Raw genomic sequence first — 21,125 nt, 5'->3', positions numbered from 1 at the left:
GTGTACCCATCTCTGCGGCCGGTCTGCCATCACAGAGCAATCTAAACATACCCTTGAATATACGCTATCCCTCCCCTATCCTTCAAAAGTTTCAAAAAAATCCTCTATGTAATATATATCCCAACACTAGCAACTATCAATTGGTAGAAGACGGTTCAATTACAACATCTACCATGGTTACGTTCACCTCCACAAGAAGTACTGTTTCCAACGAAGATAATACCGATACGTGCCGGACGCGCCCAAGACGACCTTCACAGACTGACCGGTCATTACCTAGTCATCTACATCAACACTCTACAGCAAACTGTCATCAAAACGGAGTGGGGTCCGCAAACCCCTCGCAAGATCTCGCACCAGCCCTGACTATAGACGACTCCATTCCTATAGCGGCAGCTGGTGCGGGAAAACTTGCTTCTAAGGCAAGTATAAACCATTATCAAAATGAGCATCCCACTCCCGCCTCATCAAATTTCCCCCCAGATCGCATCCAACAACCAGATTCTGAAAGCTCGGCGTCTGAAACCTCATCTCTGGACAACAGAGAAACATTTGCCATCCAATGGAATGTCCGTAGCGTTTGGCAAAACTACAATGAATTTCGGAAAATTGTAGATGACCGCCAACCTATCGCAATATGCCTGCAAGAGATGATGACGTGTAAAACGGAAAAGCTCCTCAACAACTATCAATGGTTCATAACCAGCCGCCCAGAGAGCCTGGGCAATGGCATCGCCGGAATTGGTGTTCGTAAAGACGTCCCGTTTCAAGCTATACCACACAACTCAGGTTTACACGCCTGTATTATCCGAGTCGGTATGCCATGGAACATCACGGTTATCTCTATATACGTCCCACATACATTAAGCAATCGGGAGCTCATCGGTAAGTTAAACGATCTTATACTAACCCTTGAACCACCATACTTGCTGTGTGGTGACTTCAACGCTTCGCATGAGGTTTGGGGAAGCAGTAAATCCAATCTACGAGGTCAACTGTTACTAGAATGGGCAGTCAATAACAACATAGTCGCGCTGAACGATGGATCGCCAACTCACTACCACTGCAATTCAGGCTCCTTCACTGCTATAGACATCTCTTTCGCCTCACTCTCTCTCGCTTCCAAGTTTAATTGGATCTGCGAGGACGACCTTCACGGAAGTGATCATTTCCCAATACACATCAGGTCCCATTCCGTGCTCCCAACCATCCTCTCAAGAAAAAGATGGCTGTATAAGGATGCTGACTGGACCAAATTTGAAGAAATTGTAGCCCAGAAGATTCCAGTTGACTCCGAGATCTCCATGGACGACATAACCAGAGGAATCTTTGAGGCAGCCTTGGAATCGATTCCAAGAACAAAAGGCATAACGGGAAGGAAAAAACAACTATGGTGGAATCAGAATATCAGTGTTAAAATAAAACAACGTAGAAAGGCTCTACGAAAATTGCGAAAAATGAAAAACGACGATCCGAACAAGCAAGCAGCTAAGCTGGAATTCAACACGTTGAAGCACGAAACGAGAAAAGCTGTAGATGCAGCTAAAGCAGAATCCTGGGAAAATTTTCAACAACTGTTCACAAGTAGCTCCTCCACCTCTGAACTATGGCAAAACTATAATAGATTAACCCTCTAATACCCAACCCCGCCTTTAGACGGGGTATAGTTTGAGCATTTTTGTAATTTTTGCTTCGTGGACAATCAAATTTTTAATATTTTTGGCTGACATTTAGGACTGTTCTGTATATCTCAAAATGGTTTTTGGTGTCTTTTATAGCGTATTTACATTTTTTTAAAATCATTGAAAAATTGATGTTTTAATCACCTTTCAGAAGTCATTGTTTATTTTGTATTGAATCGTTACAAATCACATATTTTAAATTTTTCCCAAATCATTCTATCATAGTAAAATAGTTTAAGGGAGTCGAATACACTCTTAAATTATTTTCCTTAAAATTACACGGAAAATAAAATTGTCAATGAAAAAAAATTAAAATATTAATATTTCAACAATAGTCACAAAAACTTAAAATGTTTTCGTCTCAAAAAATCCGCATCCCGAAAAGGCTTCCAGGAAAAATATAAAAGGGGGGGGATATTCAAAAATAAAAATTAGAAAAATCAAAAACCGAAATTTACTATATCGAGAATTGAAAAGAATCATCTTCCAAAACATGCTTAAATCGATTTTAGATGACGAAAAATGTTATTTAGATCAAAATCAAAAATTTGGGTATTAGAGGGTTAAGTGGGAAAAGAAAGGCCAAAGGACGTGGACTCATCATTGACAACGTATACAACAATGATCCCATGACCATAGCGAACCATCTTGCGGATTTCTTTGCAGAATCATCAGCGACAGCAGGATATCCTGAAAGCTTTCTAGCAAACAAGGACCACCACGAGGCAAACGAACTAAATCTGGAGACAGCAGAGGATTCTATCCTCAACCAGGACTTCACCATCCATGAACTGTTTCAAGCACTTGATCACGCAACAGGAACATCAGAAGGTCCAGACCAAATAGGATATCCTATGCTCAAAAGGCTTCCTTTCTACTGCAAGAAAAAACTGTTGTTAGCATTCAATCAAATTTGGCACAGCGGGGTCGTTCCCAAAAAATGGAAGGAAAGCATCATAATACCTATCCAAAAAGGAGCAGGGCAGGCAAATGAAGCCAGCAGTTTCCGACCCATATCACTCACAAGCTGCGTCTGCAAAACGATGGAGAGAATGGTCAACCACCGCCTCATAACAGCATTAGAAAAACAAGGAAGCCTGCATCCTCGACAGTTCGCTTTTCGTAAGGGGAAAGGGATTACCAACTACTTTGCTGAATTTGATGACATAATTTCGAAGGCCGCTGTTAACGGAGAACACTGTGAAATAGTGACGCTAGACATTAAAAAGGCCTACGACAGAGTGTGGCACAGAAGCATAATGGAAGCAGTTTTAGACAGTAAAGTAGGAACCCGAATGAACAAATTCATTTCAAGCTTTCTGCAGCAGCGTTCAGCCAGAGTCAGCTTCGGCGGTCAGATGTCCCGATGTTTCGAACAAGAAAACGGAGTTCCTCAGGGCTCAGTCATTTCTGTCACCCTTTTTCTGCTGGCCATGAATTCACTGTTTGAGGTCATCCCAAAAAATGTTAAAGTCTTCGTTTACGCCGATGACATTGTAATTATTGCAACGGGGAAACGAGTTGGATTTCTTCGGAAAAGACTTCAAAAGGCTGTAACCGCAATCGAGGAGTGGGCCAAAATTAAAGGCTTCCAAATGTCACCGACAAAGTCAACAACAATGCACTGCTGTAAGGTTCGACGGCATAAAAACTGGCACTTAGAAGGAGCGAAGATCATCTTGGACGGTGCTGAAATACCCAAAGTTAAGACGACCAGAATACTGGGAATTATCTTCGACAAAAAGTGCAAGTTTAATCAACACGTTAAGCAACTGAAGGACGATTGTAGGAGTCGACTGAACCTGTTAAAAGCCATTTCGAGGATGGCGGATAGGAAAACACTGCTATACATAGGGAATGCCACCATTACATCAAAACTGATGTATGGTATAGAACTATTAAGGAAAGAAAACATTGAAGTTTTAGCTCCGGTCTACAATCAAATCATTCGGACAGCCTCAGGTGCACTAAAAACTAGTCCGGTTTTGCCCATGGTTGTTGAATCTGGATGTTTGCCTTTCAAATACGTCGCCGTTCTAACACTTGTGAGGAAGGCCTGCTCGGTTCTTGAAAAAACGCGATTGGAACCAATTTTCCTTTGGGTCAAAGCTGATAGAATCTTCAAAAGCTTGACAGGTGAAACTCTGCCCCAAGTCTGCAAACGAATTTCAAACGACAGTAGACCATGGTTTAAGAAGAGTCCAAAAATTGATTGGACAATCAAAGCAAAGGTAAAAGCTGGACAGTTTCCCCAGCTTGCGGTGAACACCTTCTGTGAACACGTCCACGACAAATATAAAAACCATGAAAAATGGTTTACCGATGGATCTTTTGCAAGTGGACAAATTGGATTTGGAGTCGTCGGGCCTGCTTCAAGAAGTGGAGCCAGCCTTCCCATACAATGTTCGGTATTTTCAGCGGAAGCTGCAGCGTTAGCCCAAGCCACTAGAGAAATAACTTGCAAATCCGTCATATTCAGCGATTCAGCCAGCTGTCTTCAAGCGCTAGAAGCAGGAAATTCAGCACATCCGTATATCCAAGCTATTGAAAGGGAAGCAGAAGGCAAAGATATAAGTTTTTGTTGGATCCCGGGACATTCAGGAATATTAGGGAACGAGTTAGCAGATCGCCTAGCGAATAGCAACAGAAACGCGGAAAGAGCCACAAAATTTGTTCCAGCCCAGGATATTGTACGTTGGAGCCGAGGGGAAATTTGGAAAACGCATCAGAAGACATGGGAAGCGTCGGAGAGGAAAATTACGAGAATAGTGAAACCGGAAGTTGGAAAATGGTGTGATCAGCCGAAGAGAAAGGAGCAAATTATTTTGACCAGACTACGTTTGGGACACACTTGGTATACAAAACACCACATCTTCGAGAACAAATTACCAGAGTTCTGCCACCACTGTGGACGGAACCAAACAGTTCACCACATTCTCATCGGATGTGAACTTTACAAACTACAGCGACAAGAACTGAATTTGCCCAACACACTAGAAAATTTGCTAAGAAACGACAGGAAAACTGAAGTGCAAGTATTGAAATATCTGAAAAACATCGGATTGTACAATAAGGTTTAGGAACTATTATTATTTCAAATAAAGCTATAGAGACGAATGCCGCATAGCGGTAAAGTCTCCCAAAAAAAAAAAAAAAAAAAAAAAAATATATCATATCTATCTATCTATCTATCTATCTATCTATCTATCTATCTATCTATCTATCTATCTATCTATCTATCTATCTATCTATCTATCTATCTATCTATCTATCTATCTATCTATCTATCTATCTATCTATCTATCTATCTATCTATCTATCTATCTATCTATCTATCTATCTATCTATCTATCTATCTATCTATCTATCTATCTATCTATCTATCTATCTATCTATCTATCTATCTATCTATCTATCTATCTATCTATCTATCTATCTATCTATCTATCTATCTATCTATCTATCTATCTATCTATCTATCTATCTATCTATCTATCTATCTATCTATCTATCTATCTATCTATCTATCTATCTATCTATCTATCTATCTATCTATCTATCTATCTATCTATCTATCTATCTATCTATCTATCTATCTATCTATCTATCTATCTATCTATCTATCTATCTATCTATCTATCTATCTATCTATCTATCTATCTATCTATCTATCTATCTATCTATCTATCTATCTATCTATCTATCTATCTATCTATCTATCTATCTATCTATCTATCTATCTATCTATCTATCTATCTATCTATCTATCTATCTATCTATCTATCTATCTATCTATCTATCTATCTATCTATCTATCTATCTATCTATCTATCTATCTATCTATCTATCTATCTATCTATCTATCTATCTATCTATCTATCTATCTATCTATCTATCTATCTATCTATCTATCTATCTATCTATCTATCTATCTATCTATCTATCTATCTATCTATCTATCTATCTATCTATCTATCTATCTATCTATCTATCTATCTATCTATCTATCTATCTATCTATCTATCTATCTATCTATCTATCTATCTATCTATCTATCTATCTATCTATCTATCTATCTATCTATCTATCTATCTATCTATCTATCTATCTATCTATCTATCTATCTATCTATCTATCTATCTATCTATCTATCTATCTATCTATCTATCTATCTATCTATCTATCTATCTATCTATCTATCTATCTATCTATCTATCTATCTATCTATCTATCTATCTATCTATCTATCTATCTATCTATCTATCTATCTATCTATCTATCTATCTATCTATCTATCTATCTATCTATCTATCTATCTATCTATCTATCTATCTATCTATCTATCTATCTATCTATCTATCTATCTATCTATCTATCTATCTATCTATCTATCTATCTATCTATCTATCTATCTATCTATCTATCTATCTATCTATCTATCTATCTATCTATCTATCTATCTATCTATCTATCTATCTATCTATCTATCTATCTATCTATCTATCTATCTATCTATCTATCTATCTATCTATCTATCTATCTATCTATCTATCTATCTATCTATCTATCTATCTATCTATCTATCTATCTATCTATCTATCTATCTATCTATCTATCTATCTATCTATCTATCTATCTATCTATCTATCTATCTATCTATCTATCTATCTATCTATCTATCTATCTATCTATCTATCTATCTATCTATCTATCTATCTATCTATCTATCTATCTATCTATCTATCTATCTATCTATCTATCTATCTATCTATCTATCTATCTATCTATCTATCTATCTATCTATCTATCTATCTATCTATCTATCTATCTATCTATCTATCTATCTATCTATCTATCTATCTATCTATCTATCTATCTATCTATCTATCTATCTATCTATCTATCTATCTATCTATCTATCTATCTATCTATCTATCTATCTATCTATCTATCTATCTATCTATCTATCTATCTATCTATCTATCTATCTATCTATCTATCTATCTATCTATCTATCTATCTATCTATCTATCTATCTATCTATCTATCTATCTATCTATCTATCTATCTATCTATCTATCTATCTATCTATCTATCTATCTATCTATCTATCTATCTATCTATCTATCTATCTATCTATCTATCTATCTATCTATCTATCTATCTATCTATCTATCTATCTATCTATCTATCTATCTATCTATCTATCTATCTATCTATCTATCTATCTATCTATCTATCTATCTATCTATCTATCTATCTATCTATCTATCTATCTATCTATCTATCTATCTATCTATCTATCTATCTATCTATCTATCTATCTATCTATCTATCTATCTATCTATCTATCTATCTATCTATCTATCTATCTATCTATCTATCTATCTATCTATCTATCTATCTATCTATCTATCTATCTATCTATCTATCTATCTATCTATCTATCTATCTATCTATCTATCTATCTATCTATCTATCTATCTATCTATCTATCTATCTATCTATCTATCTATCTATCTATCTATCTATCTATCTATCTATCTATCTATCTATCTATCTATCTATCTATCTATCTATCTATCTATCTATCTATCTATCTATCTATCTATCTATCTATCTATCTATCTATCTATCTATCTATCTATCTATCTATCTATCTATCTATCTATCTATCTATCTATCTATCTATCTATCTATCTATCTATCTATCTATCTATCTATCTATCTATCTATCTATCTATCTATCTATCTATCTATCTATCTATCTATCTATCTATCTATCTATCTATCTATCTATCTATCTATCTATCTATCTATCTATCTATCTATCTATCTATCTATCTATCTATCTATCTATCTATCTATCTATCTATCTATCTATCTATCTATCTATCTATCTATCTATCTATCTATCTATCTATCTATCTATCTATCTATCTATCTATCTATCTATCTATCTATCTATCTATCTATCTATCTATCTATCTATCTATCTATCTATCTATCTATCTATCTATCTATCTATCTATCTATCTATCTATCTATCTATCTATCTATCTATCTATCTATCTATCTATCTATCTATCTATCTATCTATCTATCTATCTATCTATCTATCTATCTATCTATCTATCTATCTATCTATCTATCTATCTATCTATCTATCTATCTATCTATCTATCTATCTATCTATCTATCTATCTATCTATCTATCTATCTATCTATCTATCTATCTATCTATCTATCTATCTATCTATCTATCTATCTATCTATCTATCTATCTATCTATCTATCTATCTATCTATCTATCTATCTATCTATCTATCTATCTATCTATCTATCTATCTATCTATCTATCTATCTATCTATCTATCTATCTATCTATCTATCTATCTATCTATCTATCTATCTATCTATCTATCTATCTATCTATCTATCTATCTATCTATCTATCTATCTATCTATCTATCTATCTATCTATCTATCTATCTATCTATCTATCTATCTATCTATCTATCTATCTATCTATCTATCTATCTATCTATCTATCTATCTATCTATCTATCTATCTATCTATCTATCTATCTATCTATCTATCTATCTATCTATCTATCTATCTATCTATCTATCTATCTATCTATCTATCTATCTATCTATCTATCTATCTATCTATCTATCTATCTATCTATCTATCTATCTATCTATCTATCTATCTATCTATCTATCTATCTATCTATCTATCTATCTATCTATCTATCTATCTATCTATCTATCTATCTATCTATCTATCTATCTATCTATCTATCTATCTATCTATCTATCTATCTATCTATCTATCTATCTATCTATCTATCTATCTATCTATCTATCTATCTATCTATCTATCTATCTATCTATCTATCTATCTATCTATCTATCTATCTATCTATCTATCTATCTATCTATCTATCTATCTATCTATCTATCTATCTATCTATCTATCTATCTATCTATCTATCTATCTATCTATCTATCTATCTATCTATCTATCTATCTATCTATCTATCTATCTATCTATCTATCTATCTATCTATCTATCTATCTATCTATCTATCTATCTATCTATCTATCTATCTATCTATCTATCTATCTATCTATCTATCTATCTATCTATCTATCTATCTATCTATCTATCTATCTATCTATCTATCTATCTATCTATCTATCTATCTATCTATCTATCTATCTATCTATCTATCTATCTATCTATCTATCTATCTATCTATCTATCTATCTATCTATCTATCTATCTATCTATCTATCTATCTATCTATCTATCTATCTATCTATCTATCTATCTATCTATCTATCTATCTATCTATCTATCTATCTATCTATCTATCTATCTATCTATCTATCTATCTATCTATCTATCTATCTATCTATCTATCTATCTATCTATCTATCTATCTATCTATCTATCTATCTATCTATCTATCTATCTATCTATCTATCTATCTATCTATCTATCTATCTATCTATCTATCTATCTATCTATCTATCTATCTATCTATCTATCTATCTATCTATCTATCTATCTATCTATCTATCTATCTATCTATCTATCTATCTATCTATCTATCTATCTATCTATCTATCTATCTATCTATCTATCTATCTATCTATCTATCTATCTATCTATCTATCTATCTATCTATCTATCTATCTATCTATCTATCTATCTATCTATCTATCTATCTATCTATCTATCTATCTATCTATCTATCTATCTATCTATCTATCTATCTATCTATCTATCTATCTATCTATCTATCTATCTATCTATCTATCTATCTATCTATCTATCTATCTATCTATCTATCTATCTATCTATCTATCTATCTATCTATCTATCTATCTATCTATCTATCTATCTATCTATCTATCTATCTATCTATCTATCTATCTATCTATCTATCTATCTATCTATCTATCTATCTATCTATCTATCTATCTATCTATCTATCTATCTATCTATCTATCTATCTATCTATCTATCTATCTATCTATCTATCTATCTATCTATCTATCTATCTATCTATCTATCTATCTATCTATCTATCTATCTATCTATCTATCTATCTATCTATCTATCTATCTATCTATCTATCTATCTATCTATCTATCTATCTATCTATCTATCTATCTATCTATCTATCTATCTATCTATCTATCTATCTATCTATCTATCTATCTATCTATCTATCTATCTATCTATCTATCTATCTATCTATCTATCTATCTATCTATCTATCTATCTATCTATCTATCTATCTATCTATCTATCTATCTATCTATCTATCTATCTATCTATCTATCTATCTATCTATCTATCTATCTATCTATCTATCTATCTATCTATCTATCTATCTATCTATCTATCTATCTATCTATCTATCTATCTATCTATCTATCTATCTATCTATCTATCTATCTATCTATCTATCTATCTATCTATCTATCTATCTATCTATCTATCTATCTATCTATCTATCTATCTATCTATCTATCTATCTATCTATCTATCTATCTATCTATCTATCTATCTATCTATCTATCTATCTATCTATCTATCTATCTATCTATCTATCTATCTATCTATCTATCTATCTATCTATCTATCTATCTATCTATCTATCTATCTATCTATCTATCTATCTATCTATCTATCTATCTATCTATCTATCTATCTATCTATCTATCTATCTATCTATCTATCTATCTATCTATCTATCTATCTATCTATCTATCTATCTATCTATCTATCTATCTATCTATCTATCTATCTATCTATCTATCTATCTATCTATCTATCTATCTATCTATCTATCTATCTATCTATCTATCTATCTATCTATCTATCTATCTATCTATCTATCTATCTATCTATCTATCTATCTATCTATCTATCTATCTATCTATCTATCTATCTATCTATCTATCTATCTATCTATCTATCTATCTATCTATCTATCTATCTATCTATCTATCTATCTATCTATCTATCTATCTATCTATCTATCTATCTATCTATCTATCTATCTATCTATCTATCTATCTATCTATCTATCTATCTATCTATCTATCTATCTATCTATCTATCTATCTATCTATCTATCTATCTATCTATCTATCTATCTATCTATCTATCTATCTATCTATCTATCTATCTATCTATCTATCTATCTATCTATCTATCTATCTATCTATCTATCTATCTATCTATCTATCTATCTATCTATCTATCTATCTATCTATCTATCTATCTATCTATCTATCTATCTATCTATCTATCTATCTATCTATCTATCTATCTATCTATCTATCTATCTATCTATCTATCTATCTATCTATCTATCTATCTATCTATCTATCTATCTATCTATCTATCTATCTATCTATCTATCTATCTATCTATCTATCTATCTATCTATCTATCTATCTATCTATCTATCTATCTATCTATCTATCTATCTATCTATCTATCTATCTATCTATCTATCTATCTATCTATCTATCTATCTATCTATCTATCTATCTATCTATCTATCTATCTATCTATCTATCTATCTATCTATCTATCTATCTATCTATCTATCTATCTATCTATCTATCTATCTATCTATCTATCTATCTATCTATCTATCTATCTATCTATCTATCTATCTATCTATCTATCTATCTATCTATCTATCTATCTATCTATCTATCTATCTATCTATCTATCTATCTATCTATCTATCTATCTATCTATCTATCTATCTATCTATCTATCTATCTATCTATCTATCTATCTATCTATCTATCTATCTATCTATCTATCTATCTATCTATCTATCTATCTATCTATCTATCTATCTATCTATCTATCTATCTATCTATCTATCTATCTATCTATCTATCTATCTATCTATCTATCTATCTATCTATCTATCTATCTATCTATCTATCTATCTATCTATCTATCTATCTATCTATCTATCTATCTATCTATCTATCTATCTATCTATCTATCTATCTATCTATCTATCTATCTATCTATCTATCTATCTATCTATCTATCTATCTATCTATCTATCTATCTATCTATCTATCTATCTATCTATCTATCTATCTATCTATCTATCTATCTATCTATCTATCTATCTATCTATCTATCTATCTATCTATCTATCTATCTATCTATCTATCTATCTATCTATCTATCTATCTATCTATCTATCTATCTATCTATCTATCTATCTATCTATCTATCTATCTATCTATCTATCTATCTATCTATCTATCTATCTATCTATCTATCTATCTATCTATCTATCTATCTATCTATCTATCTATCTATCTATCTATCTATCTATCTATCTATCTATCTATCTATCTATCTATCTATCTATCTATCTATCTATCTATCTATCTATCTATCTATCTATCTATCTATCTATCTATCTATCTATCTATCTATCTATCTATCTATCTATCTATCTATCTATCTATCTATCTATCTATCTATCTATCTATCTATCTATCTATCTATCTATCTATCTATCTATCTATCTATCTATCTATCTATCTATCTATCTATCTATCTATCTATCTATCTATCTATCTATCTATCTATCTATCTATCTATCTATCTATCTATCTATCTATCTATCTATCTATCTATCTATCTATCTATCTATCTATCTATCTATCTATCTATCTATCTATCTATCTATCTATCTATCTATCTATCTATCTATCTATCTATCTATCTATCTATCTATCTATCTATCTATCTATCTATCTATCTATCTATCTATCTATCTATCTATCTATCTATCTATCTATCTATCTATCTATCTATCTATCTATCTATCTATCTATCTATCTATCTATCTATCTATCTATCTATCTATCTATCTATCTATCTATCTATCTATCTATCTATCTATCTATCTATCTATCTATCTATCTATCTATCTATCTATCTATCTATCTATCTATCTATCTATCTATCTATCTATCTATCTATCTATCTATCTATCTATCTATCTATCTATCTATCTATCTATCTATCTATCTATCTATCTATCTATCTATCTATCTATCTATCTATCTATCTATCTATCTATCTATCTATCTATCTATCTATCTATCTATCTATCTATCTATCTATCTATCTATCTATCTATCTATCTATCTATCTATCTATCTATCTATCTATCTATCTATCTATCTATCTATCTATCTATCTATCTATCTATCTATCTATCTATCTATCTATCTATCTATCTATCTATCTATCTATCTATCTATCTATCTATCTATCTATCTATCTATCTATCTATCTATCTATCTATCTATCTATCTATCTATCTATCTATCTATCTATCTATCTATCTATCTATCTATCTATCTATCTATCTATCTATCTATCTATCTATCTATCTATCTATCTATCTATCTATCTATCTATCTATCTATCTATCTATCTATCTATCTATCTATCTATCTATCTATCTATCTATCTATCTATCTATCTATCTATCTATCTATCTATCTATCTATCTATCTATCTATCTATCTATCTATCTATCTATCTATCTATCTATCTATCTATCTATCTATCTATCTATCTATCTATCTATCTATCTATCTATCTATCTATCTATCTATCTATCTATCTATCTATCTATCTATCTATCTATCTATCTATCTATCTATCTATCTATCTATCTATCTATCTATCTATCTATCTATCTATCTATCTATCTATCTATCTATCTATCTATCTATCTATCTATCTATCTATCTATCTATCTATCTATCTATCTATCTATCTATCTATCTATCTATCTATCTATCTATCTATCTATCTATCTATCTATCTATCTATCTATCTATCTATCTATCTATCTATCTATCTATCTATCTATCTATCTATCTATCTATCTATCTATCTATCTATCTATCTATCTATCTATCTATCTATCTATCTATCTATCTATCTATCTATCTATCTATCTATCTATCTATCTATCTATCTATCTATCTATCTATCTATCTATCTATCTATCTATCTATCTATCTATCTATCTATCTATCTATCTATCTATCTATCTATCTATCTATCTATCTATCTATCTATCTATCTATCTATCTATCTATCTATCTATCTATCTATCTATCTATCTATCTATCTATCTATCTATCTATCTATCTATCTATCTATCTATCTATCTATCTATCTATCTATCTATCTATCTATCTATCTATCTATCTATCTATCTATCTATCTATCTATCTATCTATCTATCTATCTATCTATCTATCTATCTATCTATCTATCTATCTATCTATCTATCTATCTATCTATCTATCTATCTATCTATCTATCTATCTATCTATCTATCTATCTATCTATCTATCTATCTATCTATCTATCTATCTATCTATCTATCTATCTATCTATCTATCTATCTATCTATCTATCTATCTATCTATCTATCTATCTATCTATCTATCTATCTATCTATCTATCTATCTATCTATCTATCTATCTATCTATCTATCTATCTATCTATCTATCTATCTATCTATCTATCTATCTATCTATCTATCTATCTATCTATCTATCTATCTATCTATCTATCTATCTATCTATCTATCTATCTATCTATCTATCTATCTATCTATCTATCTATCTATCTATCTATCTAACTATCTATCTATCTATCTATCTATCTATCTATCTATCTATCTATCTATCTATCTATCTATCTATCTATCTATCTATCTATCTATCTATCTATCTATCTATCTATCTATCTATCTATCTATCTATCTATCTATCTATCTATCTATCTATCTATCTATCTATCTATCTATCTATCTATCTATCTATCTATCTATCTATCTATCTATCTATCTATCTATCTATCTATCTATCTATCTATCTATCTATCTATCTACACCCGAACCTCCATTTAGGTAACGAGTCGGGACTGTCTAAATAGATTTTTTACCTACCAAATGGATTCAGTTCATTACCTATGTAAATGGATTTCAAGGTTACAAAGTAGTATGAGAAGGACATGTGACTTGCAGATGCAAAGGGGACAGGGTCAAGGCTTTCAGATGTAAAGGTGGGATGGTCAGAGGGATTTCAAGGGATTTTTAAGGGGGGGGGGGTCAGAGGCGTTTCCAGGCGTTTCAGGGCGTTTCAGGGAATCTATGACAAAAGGTCAAAAGACATAAGGTTGAAGGACAAAAGGTCGAAGGATAAAAGGTCGAATGGACAAAAGGTCGAATGGGACAAAAGGTCGAATGGGACAAAAGGTCGAATGGGACAAAAGGTCGAATGGGACAAAAGGTCGAATGGGACAAAAGGTCGTATGGGACAAAAGGTCGAATGGACAAAAGGTCGAATGGGACAAAAGGTCGAATGGGACAAAAGGTCGAATGGAGAAAAGGTTGAAAAGGGCAAAAAGGTGAAATATACTACACAGCTAATCACGTTCGGTAATTTTTACCGAAATCTCAACCGCTAAGCGTTCGGTAATGGAATTCTACAAAAAATAACAAATTCCGGTAAAATGTTATCGTTTATCAGTCAAACTCTTACGATCTTCGGTAAATGTTACTACCTTTACCGAATTTTTCCTGTAAAACAAACTTAACGGTTGAGATTCTAAAGATAAATTAGAAGACATGTAAAAGTGATCAGAATTCGACAGAAAAACGACGATTAAAAATAGAACCAGTGATACCAAAATTATTCAACAACTTCAAAACAATCATTATTGGAAGATAGAAAAGTGTCTACCAAAACTTGCAATAGCTTATATGCAGCAATTTATGACCGCGTTGCAATTCGTAATAGATGCCCATAAATGATGGGAAGTAATGTTATTCATTAAGGTTAGATATGGAAAACAACATTCTTTGAAAGAACAGCCTATGATTTAAAGAAGGATGAATCATAGATCGGAATATTGTCATTTGAAACTCCAATCATTACAGCGATTAAATAAAGCCAAACAGTCTATAAATTAGAAAAGGACAAATCTCTGGGTATTATAGGGGTGATCCATGAAGCACGTAACGCTTATAGAGGGGAGGGGGTTTGCAAAGTTGTAACAAGCAATATATTTAGTATAGGACAGCGTTTCTCAAACTATGGGTCGCGACCCACTGCGTTCTGAAACTATGAGTTTTAATATGAAGATTCTGGTAATATTTTATATTTTGTTTGTGTTCTCTAAAAAAATGGGTTGAAGTCCTTGTTTGCAGTTAGTATTTTTGTTAGATTTACACACCAAGTTTAGCAGTTAAAACTCCAAAAATAGTAAGGTGATCTCCACCGATTTTTTTTTTTTACGAATAATTTTAACTTCTGTAATGTTCTGCTGATTTTTGATAATCTGAACCTTTTGCAGAAATCATAGCTAAAAAGTGGTTTCAATAAACGCCGTGTATATAGAAAAGTATCTCAAACCCAATCTGTTTGATGAATTCAATATTATTGTCCTATAAATTACGATACAAAATGCTTAATTTTATTTATTCTTACTCGAAAGACATTTTCAAAATTTCCCAAAACATTTGATATTTTCAACGACACTATGCAATTTTTATTTGATCTTTATTTTAAAAAAATCTTAAGAAACTGTGGTTTTCTGTAATGTTGCTTTTAAACCAGACAGATTATTTTTTTTCTTTATTCTGACTTATTCAAATCAAAATGCTAAAAGAACACAATCAATTAAAAATATCTAAAAAAATTATGATTGAATGCTGCGTAACGTAGTTTTATCAAAACCTATGACTACGATTGAATGTATGGTCTTGTACCATTTGGGCAGGTGTACCTATTTTGGGCACTTGCCGCTATAACTGAGTCAATTTAAAACCGATTGATTTGAAATTTTGTATAGAGTTAGGCACGTACAGTATCTAACAAAATCTGTACAAAATTTCAAATCAATCGGTTTGAAATTGACTTAGTTATAGCGGCAAGTACCCAAAATACGTACACCTGCCCAGATACAATACCCTATTTATTCAAAAAGTCAAGTCAAATTGTCTATAATGCCGTATGTTATGAAATTATGTGCTGGTGGGTCGCAGAATCCAATAAAAAATAAAAGTGGGTCGCAAACTGAAAAACTTTGAGAACCCCTGGTATAGGACAAAAGAATGAAAAATTTGCTATAGAAATGTTAGTGACTGAAATGCATATGATTTCTATAAACAGCACTACATTGTTTCTCTCAATGAACGGCAGCAAAGACTTCTGAAAAATGTTTGTCTTATGAGCGAGACATACCAGCTGGTAAATGTGCCTACTAAAATTTTTGTTCATTCGACCTTTTATCCCATTCGACCTATTGTCCATTCGACCTTTTGTCCATTCGACCTTTTGTCCTTCGACCATTTTTTCTTCGACCTTCTGTCCCAAAGCCGTTTCAGGAGGTTTCAGTGGGCTTTTACGGGACATCATATGCTCTCAGGTGAACTGCACGGGAGTTTCAGAGGCGTTCCAAAGCGTTTCAAGGCGTTTCAGGACATTTCAGGAGAGTTCACAGGTATTTTGGGGGCTTTAGAGGCTTTCAGGTGAGTTTCACGGAGCTTCCATGGGGGTTTCAGAGGCGTTTCAAAGCGTTTCAAGGTATTTCAATGCATTTCTGGGCGTTTCATGGCCTTTCAGGAGATTTAAGGGTACCTTCAGAGGGTCGCAGGTGAATTTGACGGAGGTTTAATAGGGGTTTAGGAGACGTTTCAAGGCGTTCCATGGCGTTTCAATGCGTATCAGGCCGTTTCAGGAGGATTAAGTGGGGTTTAAGGGGGCTTCGGAGGCTGGAAAGTGAATTTCATGGAGATTTCATGAGGGTTTCAGAGGCGTTTCACAGGGGTTTTAGGGGGCTTCGGAGGCTCTCAGATGAACTTCATGGAGGTTTTGTAGCGGTTTTAGAGGCGTTTCAAAGCGTTTCAAGAGGGTTAAGAGAGTCTCAGAGGCTCATGGGGTTTAGTGGGGCATTTCAAAGCGTTTCAGGGCGTTTCAGGAACTTTCAGTAGCTTAACACATACTCAGAGGGCCAGTACTTGTTTTAAAAATATTAAACATGTAACGTTGCTTAAACAAAATTATTATGCAAGAAAAATCAAAAATTGTGATCAATGTTACCCCGGATTACGGTAATGGAATCTTCCGGAAAAGACACTTAACTTTTGCAGTTTAAGTACAAATTCAAGCTTCAAACGCATTTCATTGGCATTTTCTTGAACATTCCATTCTGCCGGAACGTAAACTAGAAAGTTTGAAAAGTACAGCAAAAACTTAGATTACTTCCTGTCCTTTTGATCCGTACCGAGGAATCGATTTCATCCGGGAGCTCTCACTTCCACCGTTTGTTATTAAACAATTTCGCTCTCAACAATAATCGCCAGAGCCCAGCGAATTGCAAGTGGACTGATTGAACGCAAAGCCAGAGGGAAGCGGTGGAAAAAAAATTGTCCACAGCCTGCAAGCACTATAAGTGGATTATAATCTTTTCATCTTTCTTCGGAAGAAAAGTTTTCGCTTTCTTTGCCCAGCACCGGGCCGGGCGGGATGCCATCTCCAGACACCTTCCCTCATCGATGAGGATGAGACCGAGAGAGAGAGGGTGGGAGAAAGTGAAAGAGGTTCGCCGCGCCGTTTGACTTCGTCCTCGTAGAACTGGTGACGAACGCAATTTCCTCCGGAACGGATGTCCGAAAAAATGTCATGAAAAGAAGCAGACGATCCCAGGGTCCAGCACAGCTAACCGGCGCACAAAAAAAAGGGGGCGAAGGATTTGAAAAGGTTAAATCACCTTCGTTCCCGGACCTGACAGAGCTAGGACCTGGCCTGCTTTAGGCGGAGTAGGCTGTGTTGTGAATCGAGTGTGGACTGCTGTGATCCGAAATCCATCCCCGAAGGAAATTACGCTGGGATGTCTTGGATTCCGGGAAAGGGGAAAGGAGAGACCGGGGTGAGATACATTCGGAAAATAGATGATAATATTATTTCAACTGTCAACCCGCTTCGCTGGGGGTAAATCGGTTCGGTAGCCGGCTTGTGTTGAGAGGCCTAGGACAGTTGGGCGAAAGTGTTGTTGACATTTGGTGGGATTGATTCTTGATAGTAGATGCTCTCTCTATCTGAACCAGTTGAAGACACTTATGTAAGCTTACTTTTACTCAACACAAAAATACTTGAAATCGTATCGGAACGTGTGCCACCTCGCATTGACCAAGTCATCTAAAAAAGTTCCGCAATCAAAAACGCTTTAATCCGCTTAAAACTACTTATCGATTTTCACTGTCTTCTTGTTCACCAAGCGTTCCGGTATTCTTTGAGAAGGATCAATTCAAACAGCATCTTGCATAACTTTTAGAACTTTCGGAACCCGGCGCAATACATTTTCTTATTGTTATTTATTTTTATTTCAATTATTCACAATAGGCCAAACAATCAAACTTTGTGACAAAAATATCAATCTTCTATTATCTAACTCTTACCACTCTACATCGTCGAAACCACAATTAAACCTTTCTAGTGCATTGAGGTCATTCTTGGCCTATCAACATACTAATTATGCTGTTATTTCGTAAATGAGTAAGATAGAACTCTAAAATTGCCTGTCTTTTCCTAACATTCGATAAGAAAAATATTCAAGCAAACATCGACTTGCTGCAACCTCTAGGAACGACGCTACAAAAAAGTGATACCTACATTGTGATTAGGAGTTATGTACACTCCCGTTCAAAAGTTTGGGGTCACCCCCTCAAAAACATGTCATTTTTTTAGGCCCATATCTCCGCTAATTTGCGTCCGATTTCAAAACCCTAGGTTTCATTCAAAAGATAATAAGTCAAAGAAACTTTGAACATGATTTAAAAGAAACTTTTTCAAAAAATTTTGTATGTAAACTTAACCCAAAGTTGCCAAATTTTCTAAAAAATGAATATAAACTTACGGCAGTGTCGCTGGAAGTTGGGTCGACCAAATTTTAAGATGAGAGCGGTAATATGACCCAATTTCTATTAGCTTTCAATTGCTTTTTACAGAACTTAGCTAAAAAATCTAGAAAAAAAGTTATTAAGTAAATTAATCCTTGATGTCATCGGCCAAAAGTTTGGGGTCACTTTCGTAAAACATGGAAAAGTGATTTGTTGATATCTTTGTCATCTTTCATTCAATTTTAATTCTTCTTGGCTTATATGAAACAAAATGAATGATACTTACTGCATAGACATTGAACCACACATATTTGTTGAAATTTACATACTAAAACTTAACGTTAAGTTGCCTCATTTTTTGAAGCGTGGTGAAATGTGCTAACTTTACATAACATTTTTATATACAAAAATCGTTAAATCCGTTAAGTTAAAGACATCAAACGTAAATTTAGTTAATTATCTTTGAAATGAGCCAAAAATAATTAAAATTGAACTATAGATGACGAAGATATCAACAAATCACTTTTCCATGTTTTACGAAAGTGACCCCAAACTTTTGGCCGATACATCATATTGAGGGGTGACCCCAAACTTTTGGTCGATGACATCAAGGATTAATTTACTTAATAACTTTTTTTCTAGATTTTTTAGCTAAGTTCTGTAAAAAGCAGTTGAAAGCTAATAGAAATTGGGTCATATTACCGCTCTCATCTTAAAATTTGGTCGACCCAACTTCCAGCGACACTGCCGTAAGTTTATATTCATTTTTTAGAAAATTTGGCAACTTTGGGTTAAGTTTACATACAAAATTTTTTGAAAAAGTTTCTTTTAAATCATGTTCAAAGTTTCTTTGACTTATTATCTTTTGAATGAAACCTAGGGTTTTGAAATCGGACGCAAATTGGCGGAGATATGAGCCTAAAAAAATGACATTTTTTGAGGGGGTGACCCCAAACTTTTGAACGGGAGTGTATATGCTGAGGTCGAGCACAAAATCGTTTTTTTTTTATTTATTAAGAATGTTGTGTCAAATCTCTATAATCCAAGACGTAACTTATCGAAGTGACATTTTGTTTTATCTAAGAGTATCCGAGAGCTAAGACAGGATAAGACTACTAGTCAGCCCAAAAGGGACCAATTTGGGGACCAACAATCTTAGCAACGAGGATAAATAAAACAGCAAGTTATGAAATTAGACAGAGAAGTTGCAGGTGTCATATCCTATCCTAGTCCGAGAACTCCCTGGAGCAAAGGCTTTCGGACCTACAGGCGTAAACGGGTTTTTTGGATCATTTTGAATGAAATTCTTGCTAACACAGCCTCATATTTATGCTGCCAAATGATGAGTGAAATTTTCGTTTGGAGATCTTCAAGAACTCACTTCTAGGTCATCAGTTGTAATAGAACTTTCCGGAACGTTCTTCAAATGCCTTG

At 32.8% G+C, this 21,125-nt stretch overlaps 1 protein-coding gene across 1 annotated transcript in view; it reads left to right on the top strand.

The window, feature by feature from the left end:
• The window catches only part of LOC134291990 (uncharacterized), a 272,183-nt gene extending 251,540 nt beyond the window's left edge, over window positions 1–20,643 (top strand). Inside the window, exon 2 of the mRNA XM_062860584.1 lies at window positions 19,479–20,643. The gene's annotated coding sequence lies outside the window, so the exon portion shown is untranslated. The remainder of the gene's footprint in view (window positions 1–19,478) is intronic.
• Window positions 20,644–21,125: the final 482 nt, after the last annotated feature.

Source organism: Aedes albopictus, chromosome 3, assembly GCF_035046485.1.
Source record: "Aedes albopictus strain Foshan chromosome 3, AalbF5, whole genome shotgun sequence".
Lineage (NCBI taxonomy): Eukaryota > Metazoa > Arthropoda > Insecta > Diptera > Culicidae > Aedes > Aedes albopictus.
The sequence above is the reverse complement of the archived record's forward strand: the minus strand, read 5'-3'. Positions and strand labels throughout refer to the sequence as shown.